The following is a 21,979-nucleotide window of genomic DNA, read 5'->3' as shown; positions in this document are numbered from 1 at the left end:
AGGGGGTCTCTCTGCCCATGGCCCAGCCTCTTGAAACTGCTAGGCCAGGTTGGGTCCACACTGCTGCAGCTGGTTCCCGCTTAATTCTGAGGTCTTAGAACGCAAAAATCCCGGAGCATGATAGGAAACTGAGGACAGATTCAGCGATGGACATAAAGACTGATGAGAGAGGATTCCTGGAAACAGGCTCCAAGGGTGTTGAAGGGTCATCTGGAAATAAATGGCATTAAGCCATACTGGAAGAGTTAAAAATAGAATTACCATTTAATCCAACAATCCCACTTCTGGTATTTATCCACAAGAATTGAAAGCAGAGTCTCAAAGAGATATTTGTACACCCCGTGCTCATAGCAGCATTATTCACAGTAGCCCACAGTGGCTCTGCCATCCACCGACAGTTGAACGGATAACCAAAGCATGGTATGTACATACCATGGAATATTATCCAGCCAGAAAAAGGAAGAAGATTCCAAGATTCCAATATGAGATATTCCTAACTAATATCCTTCTGGATATTAGGCTGAGTGAAATAAGCCAGTCACAAAAAGACAAATGTATGATTGCACTTGTATGGTATGGGGTACCTGAAGGGGTCCAGTTCAGAGGGGCGAGGTATACTGATGGTTGTCAGGGGCCGGGGGAGGGGGGAATGGGACATTATTATTTAGTAAGGACAGAGTTTCAGTGTCACAAGATGAAAAGATGAAAAAGTTCTGGGGATCTATTGTACAACAGTGTGAATGTACTTAACACTACTTAACTGTGCAATTACAAATAGTTAATTTCTATTAACTATTTCATGTTATATGTGCTTTACAATTTAAACAAATTAAACCTTTAAAAATTATATGGAAAGGTGTACAGTCTCATCACTTATAAGCAAAAGTGCAAATCAAAACTCTTTCAAACAACAATTTCCCTGCCTCATACTGGCAGGGGTCAAAAAGCTAGATAATTCACTGCTTTGGGAAGCAGGCACTCTCATACATTAGGGTGGGTGTAAAAATTGGCACAGACTCTTTGGATGATATTTTATTCCTAATAAAGTTTTAAAAATGTGCATTGCTTTGAACAATCAATTTCCCTTCTGGGAGTTTATCCTATAAATATGCTTGTCCAGGTCCACAAAGGAGTGCACAGGGAAATGCTGCAGCCCTGTTTATAGCAGATGACAGGAAGCAATCTAGGTGCCCATCACTAGGACACCGCCAAGGAAATGGGTCTTTCCTTTGCACCAGGCAGTAAATGAGGCAGCTGAGGTTGATGTACCCACACAGAAAGATTTCCAAGATGTGTTAAATGAAAATAGCAGCATGAAGACCACCATGTTCAATTAGGTACCATTTGTGTGAAAAGAAAGGAGGCCGGATTTATGCCTTAGTACTCACATGTACATAAAAATATTCATGCCAGGGGCCCCAGAGAGACTGGGCACTCTGGTGTCTCTGAGCCTGGAGTTGGGTGACCGGAGACATCATTCCTTCCTTATGTCTCCTTATCATTCCTTATGTCTTCAGGGATTACCCTTCCATAAACTCATGTTCCTGGTTCTCAACAAGTACCTGCACATATACCGTAACCATCCAAACACAGATGCGCTTTCAGAATTGGCTGTGGTCATGAAGGCCTGAGGCCTAGCAGTTTCTCTAGAGGCTTATCTGGGCACAGCTCTGCAGGCTGGACCGCTGGGATTCACCCACTTTCAGAACATGCCCCCATTACGACAACCTTTGCGTTTCCAGAACCAGACTGAAATCTTCACAACTAGAGATACACGTGGTGACTGTAGGTCAGGATCTTTTATCTCTAAAGAGTGTCCCTAACTTGTCACACCAACTACCAAGTGAATTTATAGGAACAAGATGTAGTTACTGATTTCTGGAAATATTTTCTAATCCCCAAGGTGCTGATACCACTCTGTACTAAGCCTCTCAGAACGACGTTTCTTTTTTTTTTTTTCAAAAGTTTTTTTTTTTTAATTTTTATTTATTTATGATAGTCACAGAGAGAGAGAGGCAGAGACATAGGCAGAGGGAGAAGCAGGCTCCATGCACTGGAAGCCTGATGTGGGATTCGATCCCGGGTCTCCAGGATCGCGCCCTGGGCCAAAGGCAGGCACCAAACCGCTGCGCCACCCAGGGATCCCAGAACGACGTTTCTTTGTGGTTAGCTGCCACTTCAATTTTATTGTCAAGTGCCCTACAGAGCTGTGTTCTGTTTGTCTTTTCTTGATGAGGCTAGATATGTGGGATGCTTCCTTCTTCAAATTTAGGCTAAATTGAGGGATGTATCCATAACCTTCTCTGCATGTTTATGTCACCACATGCCAAACAGACTCTAATGTCCTTATGCCCCCTTCTCCAGAGACTGATGGGGATAGGAAGGCATCACCAAGAGGGACTTTAGAATAGAGAAGAAAGAGGAGAAGCTGAGTGGGGAAGAATCATAGAGGGAGACAAACTATGAGAGACTTTTAAATCTGGGAAACAAACTGAGGGCTGCTGGAGGGGAGGTGGGGAGTGCTAGGGTAACTGGGTGACGGGCATAAAGGAGGGCACGTGATGTGATGAGCACTGGATGTTATACTCTCTGTTGGCAAATTGAATTTAAATTAAAAAAAAAAAAGAATACTAAGCAAGAGAAATTAGCGTGGCCCGGGTAACGTGACTATTCCTATTTACTCTGGCATCCATCCCACAGATATAACTGCAATCATGGGACTTCAAGCAGTGCTCACTTCCCTCATCTGGGCCAAGCAGAGGCCAGAGGGCAAGTGCTTTGGAGCACTGCTCACCTCCGAGAACTGATTGTACTGCTTCCTTCCTGCCTTGAGCCCTTGGAGGACTAGACTGATGGCATCCACATGGGCTCTCCGCACTGGACAGTATTTCTTTAAAGAATTCCATGGGTCGATTTCTGTTGTATATCATCCTGTGGTGCAGTGAGGATTTACTAGGTTCTCAGTCCCTTTCTCAGGAGACAACTGAGTAAAGACACAGCTCCCTTTCTCCATAGGACTGGCTCATTGACTCTGCAAGCTTTTCTGTTTTCTCAGAGGCTATGACTTTTCATGTTTCAGAATCCTGAGTTAAGATCACAGGCTTTAACAGCAAGTATCTCATTTTATTTTATATTCTATTAATTATGATTTCAGAGAAATCATGACTACCCAATTACATAATGTGTGACTTGAGAAAATTAAATGAACACCATAGTAATATATTTGACAGGGGCTTGTAGCTTCTGTTTTCAGTTCGTAATTTACATTTGCTAAATACCTGAAGTTTAGACCTAGTCTAAACATTTACATATTTTGCTCTTTTGTGACCTCTTTTTCCCAACTTATTTTTTTCAAAAGAGGTCAAGCATCTTTGGAAGCAAAGTAGAAGTGGGGTGTTGTTCCAGAATTCTCTTGATGACTATTCAAAGTCACCAGGCTGCTTATCAGTAGAGTTTTAACTTAAGGAGTTTAATAGTAGCCCTGAGGATCTGTGGGTCCTGAAATGTCTTTTGAGCATGGGAGAAAAATCAAATTGTGTCCAGAAAAGTATTAGTACTGAGTGTATTTTACAGCATGTGGTCTTTTTATTTGGTGGCTTGACTGTTAACACATAGAAGGTAGCTCGCTCTCTCGCTCGCTCTCTCTGTAGTATGCCATTCCCTTTATCATACTGAGTAACAGAGTTTAATGTTGGCCCATTGCCTTTCTGAATTCAATGTAAGATCCTGGAACCTTTGGGGAGAAGGTAGTAGAAAATGTCTTTGGGGATAAAGTCTCTATCATTTGTGTATATTCATGTGATCCTGAACGGCTCTATTTTTTCTAAATTTATAAACTTCCAAAGACTGCCAGGGATCACAGAAACCATGCTTCCTGATCATCAGTGGCCCTGGACTGGCCACATGAACAGTTGCCAGTTCACTCAACTGTCCTCTTGACCCCAAGGCCACCTCTCTTCTCATCTGTCCCTAGGGACAGTAATGAGATGGGATTCACAGCTTGTGGCCCTTTGGGAATTGAGACAGTGGCTCTTGATCTACTTCCCCAGGACAGAAACTCTTCTGAGACTCGTGAGAAAGCCAGCAGTTGAAAACTGTCTCCTAACCCTCACTCAGATCCTACTCCATCCACAAAGCCCAAGAGAGAGGCAGGTCGGAGCCTGACGGTCCTATTGACTTTCTTCGTTACTGAACTACCTACTTTTCTGGGGAAAGAGCTGAGTGTTATCATTCAAGTATGTAACTACCTTAAACAAAGCTCCAAGACCTGGACACCTGCTCAGGGATGCTAAGGACTCAGTGATGGACACTGTCAGAGCTCTTAAGATCAGGAGGTAGGCTGAAGATTCTATTGAAGATGCTAGTGTTGAAAAAAACTTTGTTTTTGGGTTTCGTTGTTCCATATCCTACTTTCCCGGCCCCATTTCCCTTTCCTGAGGGACACAAGATTGCATGGGCTCCAGGTGTTATACTGTATATTGGCAAATGGAATTTTAATGTTAAAAAATATATCTGGGAAAAAAAAGATTGCATGGGCTCTTTGCACAAAACAGCATGGGCTCTGCCTTGGGGAGCACTTGGAGACTGCTCCCTCTTGTTCTTTGCCTTCCCATCAGAGGGGTTAAGAATATGCATGTGAGGATGTTACATAGGTGAACGACAGGCTCTGGAGCAAAAAATTATCTTTCTTCCCTCAGCTTCCTGGTAGCAGTGATGCCCCTGCCACTTTTCAAACTCAGATTGTCTCTGTTTTTCTTTTCAGTGAGCAGAAAGCCTCTTTTTTTTTTTTTTGATTTTCAACTTTTATTTTTTTTAATAAATTAATTTTTTATTGGTGTTCAATTTACCAACATACAGAATAACACCCAGTGCTCATCCCGTCAAGTGCCCCCCTCATGTCCGTCATCCATTCACCCCCACCCCCCGCCCACCTCCCCTTCCACCACCCCTAGTTCGTTTCCCAGAGTTAGGAGTCTTTATGTTCTGTCTCCCTTTCTGATATTTCCCACACATTTCTTCTCCCTTCCCTTATATTCCCTTTCACTATTATTTACATTCCCCAAATGAATGAGAACATACACTGTTTGTCCTTCTCCGACTGACTTACTTCACTCAGCATAATACCCTCCAGTTCCATCCCCGTTGAAGCAAATGGTGGGTATTTGTCATTTCTAATGGCTGAGGAATATTCCATTGTATACACAGACCACATCTTCCCCTTTTATTCCTATTTTAAAATATGGAACTTTAATAAATTCAGTTTTGCCTTTTCTGCACTTCCCATGCTTTGATAACTCAGTTATGTCAATAGTCATTTGGAAGCACAGGTACTTGGCCCCACCGTTCCTCAGGGAGGATGGGGCCTTTGTGCCAGCCTTGTATTTGGGTGCCAGGGGTACCAGCACCAACTGCCTTCCCCCAAGTCCCTCCCCTGAGTTGGGCAGGACCATCCTGCCCTTCAGGTGTGGTAGTCCTTGATCTGTGTTCTCTTGGTCATTGTTTTCTCCTGTGCATTGATCCCCCTACCCTTTCTTTTAGCTGGACCGTCTGTGTTAGCCACTTCAGTGCTCCCTTCTCTAGCACTGCCTGCCTCGTTTGCCTCATTCTCCAGGTAGCTGAGCAAACTGTCTTCTGCACCCACAGTAGTAGCCTCAGGGCCAAGTGCTTGATGTACAAAGGCATCCTGATGGGGGCTGAGCCCCTGGTCACTCTGGCACACATGTCCCCCACCTGCCCCTCCTCTGCTCCCACTGTCTCCAGAAGCAGCCCCAAAGTGAGGGTTTGTGTGCTGTCACTAGGATGGATATTCTAGTAAGGGAATGGGGCAGGAAGAGGACAAAAAAGAACCAAAGTGAGGTGTAACCCCCAAAAGTCCTGCCCAAAGTGGCCTCCCCTGAACCCATGGTGGCTCTCAAGTACAGATTATGCCCTCTCTATGTCCCAATCTCAGGCAAGTTTGTGGCCTCTGTTAGGGACCAGATAAGGGGCCTGGACAAGGGAAGGGTAATGTGGTAGCACCCAGACTCTTCTGCAGGTGCCTTAGGGCCATCTAGGTGCTGGCTGCAGGAAGCTGGAAGCCCACACATGGGGTACACATCAAAACAAAGGGGTGGCAGGTTTTCGCTGGTGTCCATTGTGAACCAGGAAAGAGGCATCTTTGTGCCTTCTTGCCTTGACAGACTTATACCTGTTCTTCCTTATCCTCTGGGCCAGATGGTTTGTTTTTGTTTTTGTTTTTGTTTTTTCTGAATTAGGACAACATTGTGTTTAAAAGTGTGGGTCTTAGGATCAAAGGAAGCTGTGTTTTAGATCTGGCTCTGCCACTTAGGAATCTTGTGGCCCTGGGCAAGTTATTTGCCTTTCTGGAGTCAAATCTTGGCATCTGTGCAATGGTGACAGTTCCATCTGTCTGCCAGGATGTTCAGAGGACCATTTGAAACAATGTGTGCAGGGCCTAGCACTGGGACTCAGCCCAGGACACCCGCTCGATACATGAGAGGTCTTAGAATCATACATCTTTCCCAGTTTGAGAGCAGAGGAACTACAGAGGTTAATGCTTCTGTAGGATCCTCACTCACTTTGGACCTTTCACCCTTGAATTCTGATGCCAAGGTGTCCATACCTTAGCTGCTTGTATCCCATAATAACCTGTTTGCCATGGACAGTTATTTCTTTTATATTTTTTGTAAACTCACTTTTTTTTAAAAGATTTTATTTATTTGAGAGAGAGACAGAAAGAATGAGCAGGGAGAGGGGCAGAGGGAGAAACAGATTCCCGGCTTAGAGCAGAGCCCGATGCAAGGCTCAGTCCAGGACCCTGAGGTGATGACCTGAGCTGAAGGCAGACAAGTAATTGACTGAGCCACCCAGGCACCCTTAAGCTCACTTTCAAAGAAAAAGAATTTTTTTTGACTCCCAACAAAAATTTTTTTTTTAATTTTAGTAAATCATAATGTCAACTTTCCCAGCATTGTAGAGAGTAAGATTACCCAAGTATACAAAGTTAAGGATTTATTTTTATGCTAAAAATCCCTGTGGCTAACTGTCCTTGTCTGTGAATATATCCAATTATGGTCACTTACTCCTGAATTATTGCAATGCGCAAATGATAAAATTCATTTGTGTTAGAGGGTTTGAAAAGCAGTCATGAACAGACATCTGCACATGCATATATGGTCATCATGTATGGGCACTGCTCTTCTCAATCCATTCCGAAATTGTATCAGCAGAACAAGACTGCACAATAGACACTACTGCTTTAAACATATACCAGAAATACCCTGACAGTACAAGTTTGGGTAAATTTCAGTGCTCACAAGAAACAAAGGTTTCCATGCCACTATGAATGCAGAATTAAGGAATTTATTTTTAAAGGTGATTTTATGTATCTTCCATAAATGAACACAGGTATTTTTATAGTAACATTAAAACAAGCATTATATAACCATTGACATAAAGTTTGTTCTTATGTGGCCCAATACCATTTCACATATCCCCCAAAACACACCAGGCATTTCCGCTGAAAATACTTTATGCATCAAAAGCCATCCAACCACAGCAATGGACCCCAAAAGGCTTAAAGCCCGGGGAATAGTCACAAGTATGTTATTCCTCATTTTTTGCAATAACGTTTGATATTTTTGATTGCTAGTGTCTGACTCTAGGTAGAGAATTATTTTTGGACCTTAATGTTGCTAGTGGGGCTGGCAGGTAGCTTTTGGAATTATGTGGTTTGGTCTGGCCTCATCACCATAGTGATAGGAATCAACATGAGTTGACCAGGTTACCAGCTGGGTGGAAGCTTTACAGGTGGGAGCTATTTATTTATGTCTCAGTGACTCATTGAGAGGGATTCCCATCCGGAGTGGGTCACACCAGCAGTCAGCATCCCACATGTCACCTCTGACATCTCAGTTGGGAGGACCTGAAAACCATGGAACATAGTCTACTTTGGTTACCTTGGAAGAGGCACATGATGTAATAATTAAAAAGAGAGAGAGAGAGAGAGAGAAGCAAACAGGATAAACGCTGCCTGTTTACTTAGTGAACATAGCGCCTGGTGCAGAGTAGGTATTCCAGAATTTTTACTGAATGAATGTAAACCAAGTACTGAAACCATTCTGCATAGTAGTCAGGCATCCACTCCTGCAAACAGCATCCACTGTTTTCTGCACTCTTTAGAAGCAGGTCGAGGATAAAAGAATAAAGTAATCTGGAAATGCCAAGTGCTGTTGGAATGTGAGGGGGTGGGCGGAGGGGGCGGGAAGAGGAAGAGGTTGTGGGAGTTTTTTGGGGGAAAGTGGGCCAATCAGAAAACGGGAGGGGTCAGGAGTCTGAGTTAGGGGTCCAGTGTGGGGAGCACACCTATCATCCCAACTGGCCTCCTCCTGCACCGCCCAGCCCTCCCACCACCGAAACACTGAAATGCAGCTGATGAGGGGCGGGCAGCAGGCGGTCCACTGTGCTGCCTGCCTCTTCAGGTCCTCAGAAGAGATGTGGTTTATTGGGAAAATGCTCTCTTGGGCGTGCTTGCTGTACACTGTATCTCTTGGCTGTGGCTCCTTTGGCCTGGCTTGCTGCATTCCAAGTTAAAATAGCTCACACTCCTTCCGGGTGGGAACTGGGAGCCTCCCCAGGGCTTGGGGTGTAGATCTGCATGGAAGAAGAGAAAATCCGTGGCTGCTGTTCTTTTGATGGGCATCTCTCTGTGCCTCTCATCTTCGACCAACCAGGCCATCGTCTCTCAGAGACCATCTCTCGCAGAGATGCCACCTGTATCTGAATATCTAGACCTCAGTGTGGCCCATCTGCTGTCCCTCCCACTCAAATCAATCATGCTAATGGAAAGCATTTTAAACATTTTTCACCCTTGCCATGACGGAAAGCAGTGTTTCCCTCTAGACATCAGGGTGGGAGTCCTGCGGTAGAGAAGCACTCCTGTGGTGATAGGGCTGTGTCTTCAAGAGCTACAAAATTAGCCCAGGAAAGCTTTGCAAACATGAATCTTTGGGGCACCTCAACAAGGATGCCTGGTTTTGTCCAAACTAGTTACTTTCCAAGTGATGGAATCATTTGGGAAATAAATTTCTTATTAAAATATAAAACTTCCCAAAAATCCATCTGCAAACTTCAAAGGGAGATTTGGGGGAAGGAAATCCTACTTAATTTTAACTATTCCACGGATGTTTGTAGGAGGTTGGAGGGAAAGAAAATCATTTTTTGGTGCCAAATCTTAATCTGGTTCCGTGCTGTGGGTCAATTTCCAGGGCAAACTGCCTGGGCGGCAACTTTTCTCAGGCCGGGCGCTCAACTTGGAACAGAAGGAACTAGAACCCCTGGTCTAGCTCTAGGCTGTGGTGCTTTGGAGGGATTAAAAGAGGCCGGGCTTGTTTAAGCCATTCCTAAGTACACAGGGATTCACCTTTCCCAGCTAGTGTACATTTTCCATTTCAGTGAGGTGCCCCATTCCCTTGGAGTCTTAGAAGCAAAAGCCAGCCCAAGGGGCTGTCTCAGATGGTGTCCCCAAGACAGAGATTCTTGTGTAGGGGATTTATGGATGGAGAGTTCTCAGGAGAAGGCCTGCAAGAGAAGCAGGATCAGGCAGGAGGACGAGTCAGCAAAGCTGTGTTCTCAGCTGCAGACCAGCCTCAGCCTGATCCCACAGGACCATGGCATATGAATAGCAGCACGGAGCTGTCCCAACTTGAAGCAGGACATTGGCTGAACCCCACTCTTGGCACAAGGACCTAATCTTCCAGGCATTTAGGGTGAGGTAGCACCCATATGCCAAGAGCAGTTCTCAGGGAGAAGCACGCTGAGTGATTGGACCAGCGTTCTTGCCACCTGGGGTGGCAGGGCGCGGCGGGGGGCGGGGGAGGCAGTCCACCAGCCTGGTTAAGGAGGTCGTGCACATGCATCAAAGTGTCCGCTCCAGTGGTACACAGTCACCCTGTTGTCCTGCTTGACTTCGCACAGATTGGGTGTTATAAAACCACAAGCTTTCGTTACCTTTACAAGGACACACCATTCAGCAGTCTGAGAGATTCACCTCCCTTTCCAAGCCATTATACCATAGCAGGTTTTAAACGTGTTTTATAGAGGGCTGGGGAGGGGAGTGGATGCATACGTAAGCTAACATAGCTGGGCAGACATTATTGCCTCCCCCGGCATACAGCACCACCAGCCGCGGACGTAGCCACTCAACTATTCAGCCAGGCTTGTTAAAAATGAGGGCAAAAAAAGAGCTGATTTCATTTTTTTATGGTAGTATAGTTCCCCTCCCCACCCCAGGAAAGGCAAGGTTGGCCAAAATGTGTGTGGTCCATACCTTTCGTGTGGAAGATGTTTTCAAGACTTCACTCCCTAGTATGCACCTAGTCTTGCCCCTGACCACCTCTTAGGCTTCTCCCCTTTTCTAAGGTTCTTGCCTTTCTATTATTTGGAAATGGTCACAAAAAATTACAGCCTTTCCCATTTTCAAACCCATGCTGCCACTTTCTTTCACACACACACACCGGCAGGTTCTACACAGCTTCTCCACAACACCCCAGATTTGAGGCTGGGTGTTCTGTTGTCACCTGAGTCCATTTCCACTTCCAGAGGCACATCCACAAACTCTCTTCTGTTGACTGTTTGGATCCAAGCTTCCTGGTAAGAACAGTTTTTTTTTAAAAACGACGTGACAGGAGAACATAAAAATATCTAGAATGTGTTCAAGATCAGTGAAAACCCCATAAGAAGACATTCTCATTGCCGGGTCTTGGTTCAGACAAGTCAGATATGCCCCTGGGACACCCCTGGCTCCCATCAGCTGGCACCAGGAATGGAAACTTTGGCCACGGATAGTTGTTTCTGTGGCTTCTCCACTCCCCGCCTTACCCTCGTCCCACTCCCCTTCTCACTGACGATTTCCCAGAGCATGTCCCGTCTAGCATCAGTTGTCCTAAACATCAGCCAGCTCATCTGTATGCAGCAAGGACCCAGAGGCATGCTGTGATCTCAGAAAAAATGCTCATCCACTGAGTTCACATGGGCCCCCTAGGAGTTAATGGCTGATGAGTGATGTGTGTCTCTTGTTCGGGACCCTGTCATTTGAAGGGAAAGGATAGAACACCATACCCATACCCACAGGCATGGGGAACAAGTTGCTGCCCACCGCCTACCCTCCAGCCTCCACTCATGTGGTCTGGACCCCAATCTCTGTGGTGACTTAGTGTAAGATTCCTTTGGGTTGATCAAGGGAATGTTTGTGGAAGAAGCAGCATTTGTGTGGTTCCTGGGTTAGCCTGGGTTCCCAGAAGCTGAGCCTGGCTTGAGTGTTCAGGCGAAAGTGATTTTGAAAGTGCTCCCTGGAAAAACTGGTAGAGAGTGAGTGGTGGGACCAGGGAAGGAGGAGGAAGGGGAAGGATATAGTGTCAAGCAGACTCGCAGTGGCCACTTTAGCTCAAGACAGCCCTGGGTGCTGGCTGTCAGATATAAAAGCACCCAGGGAGCAGGGAGCGACAGGAGGAAATGGCAAAGGGATTTGCAGGGAGGGAGTCAGAGCATGAATATGGCTTCAGTTCCCTTCTAGCAACTTCTAAAGGAGTTTATAGGAGCAATAACTGCCCCAGATTAGTTCTTCCCCAGTGTCTAAGCCTCACTGTGTTGTAAGTTGGAATCTTTTGGGAACCCTGAAACTAACTTTTTTCTGCCTTACCCCTGAGGGTCCTGACATACTAAGCAGATACTGGGGTACCAGCATCCTATGGCCACAAAATGTGCACATGATAAAATGGGGCTCAGGGCACAGGTAGATGACTTCAAAAGGTGCCAACATGCTTTCCATCAGGATGTATCTCAGGTAATGGGAAGATCTGAGTTAACTCTTAGTTTTTTTAGTCTATAGCAAATGCCAAGATGCAAGTAGACATTCCCAATACTTAAATAAGGCAGAACTCCAAACCAGTTCCCTTTGGGTAGAAAGGGCTGGAAAACATTGGGTCTGGACAGGAAGCTCTATGTGGATAAAGCTGTCCACCATAAGGCCTGCGAGTGGAGCAGAATCCCAACACATGCCAGACCTATATTCTCTAGCCTGTGGCTTAGTGAAAAGGCTACTCAGGAGCACTGACCAATTTTAGTCGTGGGTCCCATGCTGGGTCCTAATGCAGTCATGAAATTGAATGCAACCCCATGAGCTTCCTTAGATTCTGGGTGAAGTCTTTTCCTTTGGAAAAAAAACAAAGCTGGGCTTTGCATAAGTGCATGCGTGATCTCTCAGAGTCTTGAGCAAACATGAACTAAGCCCTGACTCACATTGACCCCAGGAGACTACCCATCGTGTAGAAGAAAGGGCACTTGACATAGATAAATGTGGTCCCAGGACCATTCTTGCTAGACCTCAGTTTCCCCTTCTATAAAGCACAGAGCTCTTGGGATGGCCGTGAGGATTAGGAAAGATCGTGTAAGGGAAACAGTGATATGTTAACACATTAGTAGCTATTCATGTTTCCTCTGGAGAACATGAGTGTCCATTTGAGGAGGAATGCTTTGAAAAGTACCTACGTCATTAGAACAGAGGGCTCTGCTCCTTCCCACCTCCGTCCCTCCATCCTTCTCCCTATCCACATGGAATGCCTCCTCTGCAGCTCTGTAAGCCCTTCTTTGAGGCTTCACACATCTCACTCACTGATGCAGTCCTTATCCACCATGCTGGTTCATGCCGCTACTTTTCTTCCTGACCCAAATACATCCACTGTCTGGTTCATCTTCGTCTAGATAAAGATATGTTCTGAACGTGGCCACAGATGTGGTTCTCATTTTCAGATAGTGGCAGGTTGCATCTTCCAAAATGACCCCAGCAATTACCCCAGGACCATGTGCTCTTCCAGAATCTTGTTCCTCTCCCTGGAAGTCAGCCATACCTTTGTAACTACCTGCTGCGTGACTTCCCAGGCTTGATCATAAAAGGCCATCCTTCTCTAGCTCTTTGTCTTGAAACTTGTGCCTTGTAGCTCTGAGCCACCATAGGAGAAGTCCACATGCCAAAGAGATCTTGAGGGCAAACCATGTGGAGAAACCACATAGAGAGACAGAGAGGCTGAGGAGTCCAAGTGGTTCCAGCCTCCAGGTGTTTGAGTCTCCCCTGTACAGGTGTCAGAAAGGCAATGAGTGAGTAACTGTCATGTTTCCAGTTCTGTAAGTTATTGCAGTTGCATGAGCAGCTACGTAAGAGCTACTTACTCCTGCATTCACATACATACATGCTTAGGTGTTTGGGAGGGTATATAGCCTGCTTGTTACCATCCTCCGATTTGCGTATTCGTGCACTTAAATCTGGCTTCCTCAACTGGTCTCTGTACTTCACAAGGGCAAGACTGTGTAGTATACTTCCTAGTTATCCCCTACCAGAGTTAGAGCAGCATGGCAGATGGATAACCACTGCACCGTGCATCCTTGAGTGAAATTGACAGGGAAACATCTGTGTGCACATCTGCGTCCCTGGAAAGCTTGCTATCCTTACGGTATTCAGCTGTGATCATGAAGGAATCAGAGTCTCTTTGGTACTTGAATCTTTCTCAAAGGAACCCTGTTTCTTTGGAAAGAACTGTTTGCCTGAAATCACTGAGAAGAAGCCAGCTAATTTGCTTCTGTGTCACAGACTCAGGGAAAGACAACACTACTCTCCCCAGCCCTCCCACCTGTGGCCACTTGACAGCCAGCCTCTTGGAGGAGATTAGGCAGGACCTTGTTTTGTGGGTCCAGGACCCCTGGGGGATTTGCAGCTTCCATCTTCAGACTGAAACATAGCCCCTTTGCCTGTCTTCTCATCTTAATGTTACCTAGGAGATTGGAGACTTTTTATGCAGATATCTGTAAAGTCTGGTCCTGCTTATTTGAACTATGGCAAGAAACTTAAACATTGGAGTCTTTCATAGAAGAATAAAGTTATTTGCATCTCTCACCAAAAACAACAACAAACCATATATTTCAAACATTAAAAGGGTCGTTTTAAAAAGATTATTTTTAATAGATTTTTCTCCTTAGGTCTATATGAAATGCCCTGAAATTCAATGTTTATGTGAGGAAAGATCGAAGGAAGTGATAACACAAACTTTTCCATCATCTGAAAGTGCTAAGTCGTCTTACCGACCCACAGCATGACCTCACTGTCCGTGCAGCTCAGTATGCCAATATCTTCAAGTACAAGTTAAACCAGTCTTTGGATGGTGGGGATGGCAAAGGGGTCTTCATTTTCTCTGACTGGCCTTTTCTCAAGTGATATCAAGATTTGTCCTGGTTTATGACAGTAAATACATAAATTTGCATCCAGCTTCTGTGACATGCATGATGACCGAGGTTAATGCATCACAGTTTGTTACCTCTGCATTTTTTTTGTTCTCAAAATCATGATGTTGATTTCTTTAAGGTTTTCTTTGAATGTTTTCAATTCCAGCAATCCTACAATGACATAAAAGCACTTGAAAAGACACGAGCTAGCCAGCAATGACACAGAATCCTAAGTTTGGGGTAGTGGGGGAGAGCAAAAAGTCATTGGCTTGTAACAGGGAATATGATGGAGTTCTAGGGCAAGAACAAGTAGATCTCTCCCTCCTCCTTCATGTTTGCCTTTCCACTTTACTTTGAACAGAAATTGTAGTATTTATTATTTTGTTCTTGACTCATTCAGGAATTTAGCATAATTTTCCTTTTCTTCCTTTTAAAAAAATTAAACATTAATATGTTTATGTTCTTTATGTAATGGCCAGATTTAGCCAGAGGTTTGTTTGGCTGCCTACCTTTCTTTCCTGTTTCTGAAACTTCACAAATTTGTCTGGACTTGAAAGGCACTTATTAAACACCTACCTTCTATTGCTGTGAATTTCAATTTGCCAACTTCATGTAAGATGTCAAAATTTGACACTTAAGGGAAACATATAAGAGAGCCTCCGGACTCCAAAAGAAGTAGAACATGATTTCACTCCCTTGGCAGTAAGTGGTTTCCAATATCATTTGTCCCCTAAAACACATTCTTGCCTCTGAGCCTTTGGGTATCACCTGTCAGAGACATCAGAACTGCCACAGATGCTTTTTTGGGTTCCTTGACCTTGAAATATTTGTAGTTGAGGGCTGTGGAATGCTGCATCATCTCTTCCTATAAGCTCTGCTGTATTGAGGACCCTCTTCATCCAGTCCCTGGTTTATCCATATAAGTTAGTATGCAATTAGATTACCCCAGCCCTTTATCAAATCTTGCCAGCCCATTCAAGTGACTGGTCACTTTCCCCGGGCCTTTAGTTACTACTGGGGCACATGGTTCCTTCAGGATGCCTTAGTTTTATGGAGAACTTAATGTAGCTAATAGCAAGTTTGGGGAATCTTTAATGTGAGTTTAATGTCCTGTAAATTTTTTGTGGTGGCTGATGATGTAGAATATATTCTGGACTTTAGACTTCCATTCATAGTAGAGAAGCTTGCATTGGATTAATGCTCCTGTAGGAACAATTATGGAATCTAGACAAAATAAAGGAAAACAATTGTTTAAAAACTCTGGAAAGGAAGTAAAGCAAACAGAGACTGGAGGAAGTATGAAATTTGAAGGAAGGAAACCACACCTACCGACTTTTCCCCTGTGAAACTCCCTAGTATGTACAGTGCATGGGTGATAGAGCCAGAACAGAAAGCAGTGACCTTAATGGGCTGAGGTCTCCGAGATTAGAGTTTGGAGTGCCTGCAGGAAATAGAAATTCAACACTCTTCTGAGAAAGACAACAGAATCCAGAGTCTCCTCTGCACATCATCTGTAAAGTCAAATATGCAATAACAAATGACTAGACACATATCAAGTAGATTCTAAATTCTTTTGCTTTAATCTTATTGGCTCCAAACTGTAACTAGTCTTGCTCTGCTAACTAAAAGACAGCACAGTGACCTTTTTGAGAGATCTCTCCTGTTCCTACCCTTGGTCTATATACCCTTAAAAGCCTAGTTTGGAGAACAAAGCCAGTTGTGAAAGCAGAAGGCAGTCAGTCAGTTTCATTCAAAGCCATAAAAGAAGAAGAAGAAGAACAAGAACAAGAAGAAGAAGAAGAAGAAGAAGAAGAAGAAGAAGAAGAAGAAGAAGAAAAATTGATATAGGAATCACTTTTAGCCTCAAATTAATTACACTTTTTCTTAATTTTCATTCAGGTGGAGCCATCATATTTGGAATCTAGACTTTGAATGCACGAACTTTGTGATCCAAAAAAAACCCTGTTTTCAGACCTATCCTTTTTTTTTTTAATTTATTTTTTATTGGTGTTCAATTTACTAACATACAGAATAACCCCCAGTGCCCGTCACCCATTCACTCCCACCCCCCGCCCTCCTCCCCTTCTACCACCCCTAGTTCATTTCCCAGAGTTAGCAGTCTTTACGTTCTGTCTCCCTTTCTGATATCCTTAAAAGAGTTTCAGATATGTTGGCAAATTGAATTTAAATAAAATAAAATTTAAAAAGAAAACTGTTACTGAAATAAAGAGTTTCAGATGTAATTAGAAGATTGTTTTGACCCCAAACTATAGGTATCTAATATTTAATATATGGCAACATAAAAAGGAAAATGATTTCCTCAGGTAACATGTTAATTTTTCTTCCAAGGAGAAGCAGAGGCTGCCAAGTACTAAGTGAGGAGTAAATACAGCTTGTATTTTGCCAACTGAATTAGCCAGTAGTTTATCTGTTTATTTACATCTCTTCCTACAACTAACTGTGAATTTTTTTAGATATTTATTTCATTGTCCTAAGCCAGACTTCGAGCTACTATACTATGGGTGTGTAACAACCTAATACATCTGCTTTAATATATTTGATTTCTTTGGAAGATTGTATTTTAATACTTTGAATGCTCCCCAACCTTTAAATAGATGCTACCCAAAGAGAGATACAGATCAAAGGAAATTATGGCAATAATCATCATTATTAGAAGCAAGGAGTGCCAGTTATTCTTTCATTTTAGGAATTTGTCAGCAAAAATTCAGTGAAGGAGAATAAGAAGCACATGTGTCCCCATTCCCATTCCCATGACTATGGCAGACATTGTTAATAGATCAAGTTCCTCTACCACACTATACCCTATCTAAGAGTCAACCTAACAGCCAGTCAAGTCATTACCAGTCAATTGATGAACATGTGAGATGAGATCCATTTTCTTTCTCTGAAACTGATGATCATGGAATATCATCAATGGTGAAAGAGGAAAGATAGGTTTTAAAAGGGAAACAGAGAAAAAACCTTAACTCTGCTTTTCATCAAATCATTCTTTTATCACCTTTCCATCTGTAGACCAATAGAATACTGAAGGTTAATTCTAACTCTGAAATTTGATGAACATTTTAAAAAAGTCACTGATTTTGGAGTGTCCAGTCATGTAGCATGCACAGTTCATCTCTGCTATAAAATAAAGCTGTAAAGAGTGAATCTTGTCAATGTATATTCTTATGCGGAATTACTATATTCAGAAAGAACTGTTTTAATTGCATTTGTCCTAAGAAAGATTTTTCATGCACACTCATCCCCTTCAAGGGTGCTGAGGAGGAGTGGCCACTTCTGTTAACAATGCACATTCCCTTAAGGAGCTCTGTAGTGGATTTCTGTGTGCATCAGCTTGTTGGTCTGAATTTCTCTGCATCAGTAAGCAGACATGAGAGTATGAGAGATGCAATACCTGGGCCAGACCCCAGCCCATCCATCTACATGTTCTCTGACATCAGCACCAAAGGACATTTTGAAAAACAGAGCAGTCCATGAAGGGCATAAAGTTCTGACCACCACAGGGCTATTTACCATACATATTCTACTTCCCTTATTGTGAATTCATTACTGACACAGTCATGGTAAACCCATATGAGCAACAAATACAGGTTATAGGCTCTTGTCCCTACAAATAGGCCTCCTTCTTTGTGCTGCCATGCTTGTGGCCTAAGAACACTAAATTAGTCATGGGATCACTGTATTTTCTACAGTAGCTACTGGCTTGGAAACATGAGCAACACTGATGCCATGACTTTTTATTATTGATAAAGAAATATGTTTCCAGTTCATCAAATTACATTTCAGTGCCTTGCCAGGCCAAAAGTCTATGGTAACTAATGATTGGGGTTCTTTAGTTGCAAAGAATGTCTGTTCTCTTCCAGGAGAAAAGCTTGTGGGATGATTTTTTAAAATCTCCTGCCAATATGGATATGAGAAAAAGAGCTCTGAAGTGGAAATCAAGGAGCTTCTCATGGGTGTATTGGATCAACTTCAGCACCATCAAAAAGGGACAGATAGTCTTCCAACCTGCATTCAGGACTTAGGTGGTTCCATACTGCTGTCAACAAAGCACAATGCATCATTCTCCTATAAATGCACGGAAATAAGGCCATTGAAAACTACTGCCGTTATTGGGTGGGTGGGGGGGAATTCACCTGAATATGGATGAGTCCTCTGCTGGAAAAACTAATCTTTGTTGAAATGGAGAGGTGCAAAAGTGCAAAATTCTTCACATCTCTTGTCTAAATATGGGTTCATCAGAAGTAGGCCCTGAGGCAGATTCAAGTACAGGTTTATTTGGGAGAGGATCCAGATAGGGGAGTCAGGAAGTGAGACAGGGAAGGGAAGGCAGCCAATCAAAAGAGTATTAAAGCCAGTTGTCACAGTGAGCAATGAGAGCTTAATCTAGCTGAGAATGCTAGCAAGCAGTGCAGGACACACCTGAGAGTTATCTCACCTATGTGGTGAGGGAGCTGAAGTGTTTATATACCCACCCTTTCATCAGGCTTTGGTTGAGGGCTTTACCCGGGGGAAAGAGCAGTGTTAATTCTCCAGCATATCCAGCCTGCTGTATCTGAGCAAAGAACCTTCTCTTCTCTTTGGGGAAAGCCCTCAGGCAAAAAGATGGACATGCTGGTAGTTGCTTAGCGTCAAGTGGTAAGACTCCAGGAATATGAGCAGGGCATTGATGTCTTGGGAAACACCCATTGTCCATATTTCTCCTCTACTATTTAATAAAGTAAAAGGACCTATCATTTGATAATTACTTGTCTGAGTCTAGGTACTACATATTTCGTAAACATCATCATAATTAATTCTAATAATAATCACATTAACTGGTATTGTTTTCATCCTCCCATTTTGCACATTAAGAAATTAAGACTGAAAGAGATTAAAGAATTTCCCCAAGGCCACAGAACTCTTAAGTGGTGAAGGAGGGCTTCAGGTCTAGGTCTTTAAGCTCTTGTAAAATCCTGGCTGCCTATGGTAAACAAATGTCACCAGCAAGCATTTGGCTGAAACAACCTTCCTCAGCAAATTTGATTGGTATTATCTTTTTGATTGACAGTTTGTCCCACACTGAGGCTCTTGGTTACCATGACCTGTGGTTATATCCTCCTTCACAGAGATGCTGTTCATGGTCTTATTTCTATGTGCACATCAATCCATTTGAATCCACACTTTGTTTCTGGCTTTCGAAGGAAAAAAATTGTGCCTTTGGAAGTCAAGGGGGGAAGAAAAGGTCAATTTGCCCTTTCTGTTACAAAAGAATCAACATGCTAGAAATTCAGACCCCATTTATGATCTCAGCTCCTCCACTACCATCCGTGTGAACTTGGGCTTATTACATGCCTTCTTTGGGTCTTGGTTTACTTATCTTTGAATCTAGAATAAAGATTCCTATCATAGAAACCATGAAAAAGTGAAAAATAGACATTTGCAGTTCCATCTTTACATATTGGGTTGATTGAAGAGAGAGCTGACCCCTCAGTGACCAGGACTGTGCATCCTTTGCCTTTCTATAACTGCAATTGAGTATGGTACTCCGTGCGTGCTAAGGGCTGAGTAACTGTGTGTTTATTTGCACATGATTGATTTGTTAGTACATCTCCCAGTGTTGTTGAGATGCAGATTCTAAAGACGACCTGCCAGCAGCCTGCAGTTCTCTGGGACACCCTGCACTCTCCCATTGCCATATATGTCCCACCCCCACCCCTGCACTTTTGTGGCTTGCTGAACCTCACTGAGTGTAAGAGGAGGGCACCAAAATGTCTCTGAAACTTTTCCAGAGACTAAATATTTAGAAAGTTAAGTTGAGAATATATCCATTTTCATGCAGATTCTTTTATGGATAATTTTGTTCAGGGGACTTCCATTATGACATATGTGTTCATTTAATCAACAAACACTTTTAATTAAGTGACTCTTCTGTGCCAGGCACCTAGCTAGGCACTGCAAACACAGAGAAGACAAGGATAAATTCCCTCCAACCTTAATCATCCCCCCCCCCAGTCCAGTGGAAAAGACAGAAGGAACCAAAAATTGATGAAGCAAGGCCTCATGTGCAGAAGGCAGTGGGGATGCTGAGCACCATATTAGCAATCATGTTACTCAGGGTAGGCTTGGCTACACTGAATAACAAACAGCCCCAAATCTCAGGGGCTAAGAAAATAAACATTTTATTTTTTTATTCATGCTACATGTATAAAATGTGTGTGTTGGAGAGAGGAGGCAGATTCTGATATGAGTTGCTCAGGGACCCAAGCTGATGAAAGGTTCATCATGACTTATGTTTCCATGAATATTTAGACAAGAAAATGCAAGGTGATGGATCAGACACTTGCTATTAAAGCCTGCCTAGAAATGTGACATAGGTCATTTTCTCCTATTTCATTGACCAAAGCAAGCTGCATGGTCCCACCTACCCTAAAGGAAACCTAGAAGTGTATTCCTTCCAGGTCTCCAGAACAAAGAGAAATAGGTTATTTATGAACAGCCCAAGTGGCCACTCCCAGTTGCTGGGAGTTTTACTGAACTATTTCTCCTAGCATCATTTCTTAATTAATAATTCTGTCTTGTGTTTATACAAAAACCATCCCCTGGGAGAAAGTCCCTCTAAGTTTCTTCACACTTGTCTTCACTTGATATTTATTTTTCTCTTTCATGGCTCCTGGCCCAGTGGGTACTGGCCACAGAGAAAAATGCAGGGTTCCTGTCCACAGGGAGCTCACAATATGGGAATCAAAGGTGACTACAGTTGGGCTAGAAAACCACTTGTTGGGTACTTACACAGGACAAGGGCACCACAGGAAGAGTCTGGAAGGTTTCGTGGGAAGCCAAGTACCACCGCAGCTGGCTGACAGTGTTCTCCCAATGTTGACTCCAGAGGAAGAGGAGGCAGAAGGCTTTATAGGGTGGAGCAGATGAAGGTGTCTAATGCAGAAGCATGAAGTCACCCATCATGCATGGGAGAAGTTGGGCAGTGTCAACCCAAAATTCCTGGGGCAGCTCCCAAGAGGCCAGTCAACAAGATGCGTGAGGTACTTTGTTATGAAAAAGCCCCTGGGATGAAATGCCAGTGTTCTGATTCCTTGCACTCAGATGTGTTAAGCTAGTTGAGCTTTTGGTTCTTCACCTTGGGCTGCTCCATTTGATCAACATGAGAGCATAGGTCTACAGATGCCATGAATGTCCCTGATACATTCTTTTCTCCAAATGAAAGAGAAAATACTCTCCATCCCTTGCAAACCTCCATTTGGACTCATCAAACTCAGGCCTCAGGAAAGCAGCCAGGAGAAGCAGGACAGCTGACTGCTGTTGCCTTGGTAAGGGGAATCTACTCCCTTCAGGGCTCTGTGGTTTCTATGGGAACAGCACTGCTTGCCTTTGCTGGCTTCCCTGAGCTGGTGAGATGTACTAAGAGGAGTATCAGGAGAAAGAGAGGAGCAGAAAGAGACTTCGAGGATTTTGAAGGTATTTGGGGAACCTTCCCCTGGATGTGGGCTATTTGGCTCCAGCATGCACGTAGGCTATTTGGCTCCAACACAACCTGAACACAGGAAGGCATGTACCGAGAGGCACACGTGTTCATGTAGCTCCCTTGGACTAAACACCACCCTGGAGAAACAGATGCCAGTGCAAAGCAGGCAGGAATTGGCAGTAGGTGGATTTTGACTCCCAAGACGAGAAAAAAACGTACTTGTCC

The 21,979-nt window shown here is 43.7% G+C and overlaps 1 protein-coding gene and 1 long non-coding RNA gene across 3 annotated transcripts in view; one reads left to right on the top strand and one right to left on the bottom strand.

The window, feature by feature from the left end:
* The window catches only part of SLC24A3 (solute carrier family 24 member 3), a 481,089-nt gene that overhangs the window by 261,493 nt on the left and 197,617 nt on the right, over positions 1–21,979 (top strand). The window lies entirely within an intron of this gene.
* On the bottom strand, positions 12,526–21,593 carry LOC144297865 (uncharacterized). The gene is made up of 3 exons (XR_013364762.1): positions 21,064–21,593; positions 15,601–15,712; positions 12,526–15,495 (listed from the first exon to the last, which is right to left on the bottom strand). It is a non-coding gene; the product is annotated as an uncharacterized LOC144297865 (long non-coding RNA).

This window comes from Canis aureus, chromosome 26 (assembly GCF_053574225.1).
Source record: "Canis aureus isolate CA01 chromosome 26, VMU_Caureus_v.1.0, whole genome shotgun sequence".
NCBI lineage: Eukaryota > Metazoa > Chordata > Mammalia > Carnivora > Canidae > Canis > Canis aureus.
Note: the sequence above shows the minus strand (reverse complement) of the source record. Positions and strands in the feature narration are given on the sequence as shown.